We start from the raw sequence: 10,092 nt of genomic DNA on the forward strand, positions 1-10,092 counted from the left end.
GAAGTTATCAATTAGATTCCATCATCTTCAAAATTTTACTTACTCAAACTTTATATTAATTAAAAAAAATTTTTTTTTGCTGGCCTAAGCACTGTTTTGAATCTTTGCAAACCATTTGTTTAGTGTACACAGCATAAATCTGAAAACAAAGACACTCGGTAAATTTCTAGTGCTGCCCTGGATGGCTCTATAACCATGGGTACGTTAATAACTTCTTTGTATCTTCATTTATTTCTAGGACATCCCTAGCAATACAGTTTCATCTTTCTCATATATGAAAGCTGCATTCAGGCTCTGTGCCTATGTCAGGAGTTCCTCTCCCACTCCTTCTCCCACTAAGTTACTTTCATCACTTGTAGGCCCCTGCAATAATTCAATATTCAACCAAAATTTATTAAGGACCTACTCCATGACAGACAGTGCAGTGAGGGGGAGGATGAGCTCGGTCTCTGAGAGGACCGTGGTACTAGTTCCCTGACTAACAGAGAGGATTGTCTCAGTCATTCTGCTTGTTTCACCCTGACTCTGGATCTCCTATTCTTTACTTCCCCTGGAATATATAGCTGGAAGTCCTAAAAATTAAGGTGGTATAGATTCACAGGATTGGGCTGAGGCTGTCAGTCAGTACCCAGATTGTTGCTGGGCCAGGTAATCTGGGAACCAACACGGTTTCAAGACAGATAAGAAGTCATGGAATGGACCAATGTCCCCAATTCACAAGACCAAGATAACTCTTTGTGCATGATAACAATGGTGACCCTATCTTTTCTAAATCATTTTGCCCTTACAATTCCAGCCTCGAAGACAGAACTCTCTAGACTCTAGACTATGTTGACTCTTGATTCCCTTATTGCAGGGAGCCATTCATCTCAGCACATAGGCCTTCAGTATCAGTTGTGGAAAAGCAGGGTCATGTCTTCCAACTATGTCTGAAACCTTGTAAATTACAGAGAAAAGGAGGGTGGGAAATGTGAGATCTATGCTGTCCAGAGTATTAATGGGACAAATTCTAAAGGCAACCTTAAATTTGAGACCCCAAACTTTGGACATATGCTTATCATTCCCCACCTGCCCATCTCACTGGTGTTTGTATGCCAATCTCCTGTACTTTTGTCTCTGATCTGTTGCTTGCCCTGATCCTTGCCATTCAGTAGTCATCTTGTTCCAATTCATGGCCTTCTTCTGACCTTGGATCATGGATACGCTCTGAATCTGAACCACTTACCTGGCTCCAGTTCCCCAGCCTAGGCCTGATCATAAACTATTCTCTTGCCACCTTCCCATGCCATTCATTTCGGGGTCATCACAGCTTCTTATCCTTCTTCATCTACTGCTGCCTACCCTGGTGCTGGCTAGAGTTTTAGAATCCTTTTTAGTTCATTCTGGTAGGACAAAGAAGGTAAGTAATAATTAATATATTTAACAACAGTGTGCAGAGAGGACCTAAATTTGCCAACATTTAACTGTAGTAGGTACTGAAGTTACTGTATTTTTCCTGTATCTCAAATTTCTCATCTTTATATTAATACACTGGCTGTCACATTCCCTCAAAGATACATTTATACTTAATTAAAATAGCATGCATTCGGGGCGCCTGGGTGGCGCAGTCGGTTGAGCGTCCGACTTCAGCCAGGTCACGATCTCGCGGTCCGGGAGTTCGAGCCCCGCATCAGGCTCTGGGCTGATGGCTCAGAGCCTGGAGCCTGTTTCCGATTCTGTGTCTCCCTCTCTCTCTGCCCCTCCCCCGTTCATGCTCTGTCTCTCTCTGTCCCAAAAATAAATAAAAACGTTGGAAAAAATAAATAAATAAATAAAATAAAATAGCATGCATTCTGGGGTCACAATAAAGCTGTAATATGCTCTTATATTCCTAACTATATAATGAATATTAAAAACATTTAGAAACAAATTGACTCCCTAAAAGGAATAAAAATTTTGAGTAATTTTTATTTTTTAAACATACTATTATCTCACTTCAGAAAATATTTCTGAAATGTTACATGAAAAGAAAAAGAAAAATATTATAAGTCAATTAAGCAGAGCATACTCTTCAGAAAAACTCAATAGTGGGTTCTGTTTCTTAGTGAAGAAGGATTTTGCAAATGTTAACACTTATCCCATGATTAATAAGTTTTATATATTCAGATATAATTGCATTGAGTTTTCTGAAAAGGAGACTTAGCTTAACAATCATATGGGAAAAGGAATATTCTAATTACATTTTATCGGGTTAATTCACTTTAAGGCTTTGACTTCTCTGCTAGTCAATTACTAAAACGGAGGCATTTTTTTTAGAATTTAAAGACACAGGAATTTTCATTGTGCTAACATAAAGAGGAGACCCAAAAGTGTTACATAAACTTTATAAAGTTTAAAAGAGTTAAAGGAGATTCCTCATCTCAATTCCTAGGAGATGCTGTATCTGGAAGGGTAAACAGAAGCAAATAGTTTTCTGAAATTGTGCCAAGGCTACATGTCAACTGCCTGGCAGGAAATGCTTTTGGAGGGCCTAGATAAACAGACCATCATCTTTTTTTGGAAAAATCTTCTCCTTTGGATTCTTACAAAGCAAATGTACTCAGTTTAAACTAGCATCATAAACACAGTAAGCAGAAAAGGATTTTAAAATTGTGGTACCTATAGGGTTTATGTCACTTAAGTGATCTGTCCTTCACTTTTAACACACAAGAACCTCAACTGTTCAGCGAGCATAGACTCAATACATGCATATTGAAATCTGTGGTAAATTAAACCTCAACTTTCCATTAATTTTCATTGCAATTTTGGTGAAGCTTTATCTTATGAGAAAGTTTCATTTAGCAGTAGCTCTTAATATTTTAGCATTATACAATGATATTTTCTTACATTTATGTAGCAATGTGTCTTTCCAAGTATTTCACATCCATGATTTTAATTTTTGTTTTAACATCTCATTTTATAAGTGCTAGCACTGAGACTAAGCTAGGACTTATAAAATGAGATGTCAGCACAAAAATTAAGTCAAAGAATAAGTTAGTCAGAGGACCACACCTAAAACCAATTAGTCTGAAACATTCTCTAGTCCATTTCCTTCTGTCCCTCTGTCCATGTTATGCATCAGATAATGGACCCTCAAATCTGGCTATCACATTTATTAAATAATCCTTTGACCTCACTTGACTTTTACTTTCTTAAAATCCAAAAAGGAAGATGAGGATCTAGCTGTTGACTCAGAACGCCTACTATCAGCCAGGGAAATCTTCTGCCCTGTGTCAAGCCTAGCGAGCTTTTTGCACCTCCTCTCTCCACAAGGCTGCATGTTCTATTTGGCTACTATATTCTTCTCCTCCTTCCTCATAATGAAAGCATCCTCTGCCCCACTCACCTTATGCCCAATCTTGCCCAGTCCACGATAAAGAGAAAATTTCCCCGGCCCAAGGAACAGAGTAGTACAAAAGGTGACATACCTCTCTACCTGCCATGCCTCATCCTATAATCAACTTCAGATAATAATTTGAGCCATCTCAACTTTGGGATCCTCGTTCATTGTCCACAGCCACCAGGCATAACTTTCAATATCCCCCCAATCTGTCTCATCTCTCCCAAATAGGACATCTTTGCCTTAGTTACTATTGGGTCTCATAAGGAAAAAAAAAAAATACAGAAACTTTTTCTGTAGACCATTTTATGTTGTCTACATAATGTTAAGAGGATGGTGTATAAGTGGAAAAAAAGTCACAAGCTGAAGGATAAGAATATTTGAGTGTGAACAGCATATTTTAAATAATATAATCACCATATTACTTATTAAATTTTTAAATGTATTTCTATTATTTCTTAAAATGGGATACACCTATAATTATAATTAGATAGACTTTAGCACAGACCAGAATATATAACCAAGGTTTACTCAAAAATGTTGTAATTCCAACCCTGGAAATTTGGCTTCCTACTCGACTTATAAGAGCTTCCTGAAATGCATATACATTCCAACATCAATATAGAACAAAGACTTAAATGACCACTGAACAAATAAAGAAATACTGATAGAGGGGCGCCTGGGTGGCTCAGTCGGTTGAGCGTCCGACTTCAGCTCGGGTCATGATCTCACAGTCTGTGAGTTCGAGCCCCACGATGGGCTCTGTGCTGACAGCTCAGAGCCCGGGGCCTGTTTCAGATTCTGTGTCTCCCTCTCTCTCTGACCCTCCCCCGTTCATGCTCTGTCTCTCTCTGTCTCAAAAATAAATAAACATTAAAAAAAATTAAAAAAAAAAAGAAATACTGATAGAAAGAATAAATATAAATTTCATCCTAAAAGAATATGTAAAAGTAAACCTCAAGAGAGTCAACAATTGTGTTTTAAAAAGCTAGGAAGGATGTAAAATTGGAAGGGAATGGTAAGATCTAAATATTAATTTTTAAAAAGCTGCTACATCAGTCAGGATATATAGTGTCAGTTTTTAGGACATTAAAACTCTACCTAGGGGTAATTCCAGAATGATAGATTAAGGAGATTGGTAAATCATCTGTCCAAAGCCACAAAAAACTATACAAAATTGTCAAAAAAAAGCATTTCAGCCTTTTTGTTTTTTGGGTTTTTTTTTTTTTTTGGAAATTGACCAGAGGTACACAACAAATTGAAAAGCACTTATTTTGGGGGCACCTGGATGGCTCAGTTGGTTAAATATCTGACTCTTGACTTTAGCTCAGGTCATGATCTCACGGGTCGTTGAGATCTAGCCCTATGTGAGGCTCCATGCTGAGTGTGGAGCCTGCTTGGAATTCTCTCCCTTCCTCTCTCTCTCTGCACCCCTCCCCCACCATGGTGTGTCTGTCTGTCTGTCTCTCTCTCTCTTCTTTCTCCCCCAAAATAAATAAATAAACATTTGGAAAGCATTTATTTTTAAAATAAATAAATAATAAAACTACTGAACCTCTGTGAGAAAAGTGGGACTCTGGGACAACAGAGGCTGTTCCCACTCCCTGTCCCTGACCCCAGCGCCAACACAGTAGTTCTGTTAAGACAGGACAAGTCATGAAAATCAGTAGTTCTACCGTTGGAGGGCACTGACTTGATCTGGTGCCTAGGGTATTGTCAGAAACAAGTGACCTTAGAAAACAGGTGGTAAACAATCGGGGAAAATCAACATCACAGCTGGCTGAGACTGCAGTATTGGTTGGGGTAAGCAACAGACCAGCAGAAATTTAACAGTGAGACCCAGGAGCATGCTAGCCATAGTGGACCTTGATAAACTCTCACACATCCTTGGTGGTCTGGAAGGTGTGCACGTGTCCTAGGTATTCACTGCCTGAATGTGAGGACTTGCACACAACAGAAAGTAAGTCATAGCAGACTTGATGTTTTGTTCCCCAACTTGTACACAGATCATTTGGCAAGAAGATTTTCTAGCTACCAAAAGCACAATCCATAAAAGAAAAATAATTAAGAAATGGACTTCATCAAAATTTAAGATGTGTTTCAAAAAAACACCATTAAGAAAAACATGACACAGACTGAGAAAATATCCTTATATATCATACATCTGATCAAGAATTCTTGTTCAGAGCAAGAACTCTTATAACTCAATAATAACTTTTTAAAAAGTCAATTAAAAATGGGCAAAAGGTTGGGGCGCCTTGGTGGCTCAGCTGGTTGAGTGGCCAACTTTGGGTCAGGCCATGATTTCACAATTTGTGAGCTCAAGACCCATATCGGGCTCACTGCTGTCAGCATAGAACCCACTTTGGATCCTCTGTCACCCTCTCTCTCCGCCCCTCCCCAACTTTCACTCTTTCAAAAATAAACATTTAAAAAAATGGGCAAAAGATGTGAATAGACATCGAAGAGACATCTATTGAATAGACATACTGAATAGACAATAGAATAGGAATGGCTAATAGCTACAAGAAAATGTGCTCAACATCAGTAGTCATTAAAGAAATGCAAATTAAAATCACAATGAGCTACTACTGCACGCCCAGTAGAATGACTCTAATCAAACGACAAACAATAGCAAGTACTGTGGAGGGTCTGGAAAAACTGGAACCTTCATACAACACTTGTGGAAATTTAAAATGAGACAGCCACTTTGGAACACAATTTGGCAGTTTCTTAAAATGTTAAACATAAATTTAACATAACCACTCATCAATTCCACTCCTAAGTGTCTCCTCAAGAGAAATTAAAATCTGTGCCTACACAAAGCCTCGTACCTAATCTTTCATAGCAGCATTATTCATAACAGTCCTCAAGTGAAAACAATTAAAATGGCTATCAACTAGTGACTGGATAAACAAAATGTAGGATATTCATATAATGGAGTATTATTCAGTCATACAAAGGAATGAAGTACTGATACCTGCCACAACATGGATGAGCCTCAAAAACATTTTGCTAAGTGAAGCCAAACAAAAAAGGTCACATACTGTATGATTCATTTATATGAGCTGCCTAGAAAAGGCAAATTTATAGCAATAGCAAGCAGAATAATGGTTGCCTGGTTCTAGAGATAGGACCTGAGACTAACTGCATATGGTGGGCACAGGGATCTTTTTCAGGTAATGGAAATGTTCCAAAATTGGATTGTGGTGATGTCTGCAAAAATTCTGTACAGTTACTAAAATTTATTGAATTATACACTTAAAACAGGTGAATATAATGTAATGTAAGGTAAATCATACCTCAACTCAATAAGGTAGTTTTTTTAAAACTCCACATGGATTCCAACTATTTATATCCACCAAAATTACTATTCCTTTAATCTCTGATGGTTTTTAAAATGACAAAACTTTTCCCTAATCATTCCTGCTCTGCAATCAATTTTTTAACTTCCAATTTTTTAATTTTTAACAGGTTGTGAAAGCTAATTCTCAGAACTTTGATCCATTTTCTTTAATCTATATAATCAAGATGACAATTTTGATAATGACTTTCTTTCATTCTCCAAAAACCCAATGAGTTGATGTAATCAGGCAAAATGAATGATCTAATAACTCAGTCTATAATACTACTTTACAAAGCTGTAATGATTCTAAAGCTCCCTAAGTCTGTTGAAGAAATAAAAATACCACCTGTCAAATAAAATGATTTATACATTCTCTGGTATGTACAGTATAAATCATTGTCTAACTCTGGCATGATACCCACTTTTACATCATGGGTTTTTAACCCTTCTTTCGCCTTCTTCACACAGAGAAAAATAATTTACATTTTCTCTTCACTAAAGTTGGTTTTTCTGCTCCTCAAAAAGTCCCAAATACAGCACCAATCTCTTTCCACAGATTCCAGGAATAAAGATGTCCTCCAACTCAACTATTCCCCAGAATACAAGGGGAACTTCTAGACAACTTCTATGTGTTCCCTGTAATGTATTTACCTCATGAAGAAAGAAATCATGAAAGACTTACATCAACAGTTCCTTTCTCCATTGATGATCAGATACATTCCTGATCATATTCCCTCCCTCTATTTTCTGTTATATTTCCAAGTCTCACCAGTGGCTTTAAGGAATACCTGGCTTGGGCTGTGTTTGATCCACATGGGGCCTGATGATAGGTCATGTTCCATCATTATTTCCATCCAATCTTAAAAAAGAGAAAAAGGATCCTCTCAATCTGTGGTTTATGGTTCAAACCTTGAAAGCATTTTTTAAAAAGATATATATAAATATGTTTATAAATATAAAAATAAATGAAAAATTTTAATTTCATGTCAGTCTTTAGGCTTTAGTTTCATTCCAAGCATCTTCTTTCCATATATTTCTAACTGTTAAATTCTGGGAAAATTAGTTACAACCGAATATTCCTTATATTCACTCAAGTATGTAGGTAGATTTTTTTTTTCCAAGAAGCCAACTCTTATCTGGCCTAACAGGGATCTATTTAAATAAAAAATTAAGTCAGTAAATCCAACAAATGCCTAATGAACACCTACTGCTTAACAAGCCCTGGATGTTTAGAAACAAATCAGGAATAATTTCCACCTTGAAAGAAAATGAAGCATAACTAATATAATTTAAATCAGATTGGGATGAGTACATCAATATTAAAAAAAAAAGAAAGCCATGGAAACAGAGGTTGCATCTGGGAATAGCAGATTTCAAAAAGTTGACTTGATAAAAAGTAATGCTTCAACTGGAATGGAATTGGGAATGGGAGGTAGTAACAGAATCCTGTGGAAGAAAGCCAAGTGATGTGAGGTATGGATATAGTATCAGGTAAGTAAGGACATATTGGGAGACAAGGCTGAAGTCTGATTAAGATAATACTAGCTAATATTTGCTGAGCATTTACTATGTGTCAAGTACTATTCAAAGCATTTTATCTGTATTTATTTATTTGATTCTCAGAACAACTCTATAAGGAATATACTATTATTATTCCCATTTTAAAGATGACAAAACTGAGGTAGAAAACGGTTAAATATGTGCTCATGGTTACATAGACACAGTTAAAAGTTCGAACCACATTCATTATAAAAGCAGTTAAGAGGGATTTTAAATATCTGTTATTAATTCTTGGGCCATCCTCAAGACTTTGCTCAAATGCCTTCTTCTTTAACGAGCCTTTCTTGATACCCCCAACTGAAAAGTATCCCTTTCTCCTCTAAGCCTCATAGCACTTTATCAATCTTATAACAACAGCTTATGAACAAAATCTTAATATTTGGCCTCTGGCATTACAGATTTTATGTGCATCATTCTCTCGTTTTTATTCTGCTTTAACCTGATCCATTTCTATTTTCCACAAGTCCTAGAACAGTGCTTGGAGCGTTATAATGCTAGTTAAATCTGTGGAGCACTTACTGTTTGCAAGGCATCGGGCTAAGCATTTTAGAGGATTTATCTCACACACCAAAAAACCCAGCAACCCAATTCCTACTTCACTGCATTCAAGAGCTATTTTTAGCCCCTTCTGTCACAGATAAAAAATACTAGATGCGCCTTAAACTCAGTAAACAAAATGAACATGGTCCCCACTCTCAAGAAGCTTACAGTCTAGGAGGTTGCTACTATTAGTATCCCTACGTATAGAGAAGAGGAAAAGCGAAGTTCAAAGAAGTAACTTGTTCGCTCAGAATCAACACAGCAAAAAAGTGGCAAAGTCTGAATTCAAACTCAGCTCTCCAGACTGGATATTCGGGACCATGTGCGCCTAACCACTAAGTTCTAAAGGAGGCAATAAAAACCATTTACTGGAGGAAAAGTTTTAGAATATTTTATACTACAATGAAAATATCCCAATGATAATGAAGACTTTTACTTAATTTCCTTCCGTGAGAGGAAAGCAGGAAATGAGCCACAGTGCAGATGGAGGTTGCAGTGGTATCCTGGTGGCCCAGAACTGCTGATCAAGCCATCTGCTGAGGAGACGAGGTCAGCATTGATTTCCTCGTGTCCCTTAAAATGACCCCTAATGAGCAGTATCCCTTAAAGTGGTTCTTCCTGAACGTCAAGGCTTTGCTGTGCTGGCTGTGCGCAGTGTGCTGTAGCCCAGTCAGTCGCTAATTAGCAGCGAGGCCTTGGGCTATACCTTCTATCAAATAACCCAGAGGTGAGGAATGGAGAGGAAGAAAACGATGCATAGCTTCTTACTTAAACGTTGCTGCAACTATTCTTGAAAGCTGGGCTCAACCCCCCAAGAGAAGAGGCTTCCAAAAATGTGTGAGTCCCTACTCTCCACCGGAGAAGTTAGAAAGCCGCCACGATGAGACTACGGAGCTGTACGTAGAACTCAGATGCCCCTCCGGCCCTGAACACCTGTCTTCTGGCGGAGGGCCCCGAGTCCCACTGCCCACAGCCGGCGGGCCACACTCTTCTCCAAGCGCCACCTTGGCGGCCTCACTGTGTGGCCTCACCTCATCTCAAATAAAGTTTTTAGAGTAGCGGTATCCCAAACTATGGACCAGGCAGAAAAAGGCTCCTGGAGGCAGGTGTCTTATTCCCCACAGTTTCTTAGCCCAACAGGCGACCAACTAACTTTACTCCGAGTCCATCACGTAAAGCGCTGGAGATGACCTCAGAGGACATGGCCCCCAGCCCAGGGGTCCCACCGCAGGCGCAGACTGGCCGGCCCGGGCCCTAGTTCGAAGCCCCGCCCCTGCGCCCGGCAGTT

At 38.4% G+C, this 10,092-nt stretch overlaps 1 protein-coding gene across 5 annotated transcripts in view; it reads right to left on the reverse strand.

Moving 5' to 3' along the window:
• DENND2B (DENN domain containing 2B) overlaps positions 1 to 10,007 on the reverse strand; it is a 179,139-nt gene extending 169,132 nt beyond the window's left edge. For 4 of the 5 annotated variants that reach the window (XM_045038931.1, XM_019812031.3, XM_045038929.1 and 1 more), the window contains exons 1-2: positions 9,573 to 10,007; positions 7,493 to 7,563 (exon numbers count right to left, since the gene is read on the reverse strand). The gene's annotated coding sequence lies outside the window, so the exon portion shown is untranslated. The remainder of the gene's footprint in view (positions 1 to 7,492; positions 7,564 to 9,572) is intronic. The other variant, XM_045038933.1, reaches the window with a different exon arrangement.
• Between the last annotated feature and the right edge of the window lie 85 nt (positions 10,008 to 10,092).

The sequence above is a fragment of the Felis catus genome, chromosome D1 (genome assembly GCF_018350175.1).
Source record: "Felis catus isolate Fca126 chromosome D1, F.catus_Fca126_mat1.0, whole genome shotgun sequence".
Classification (NCBI taxonomy): Eukaryota; Metazoa; Chordata; class Mammalia; order Carnivora; family Felidae; genus Felis; species Felis catus.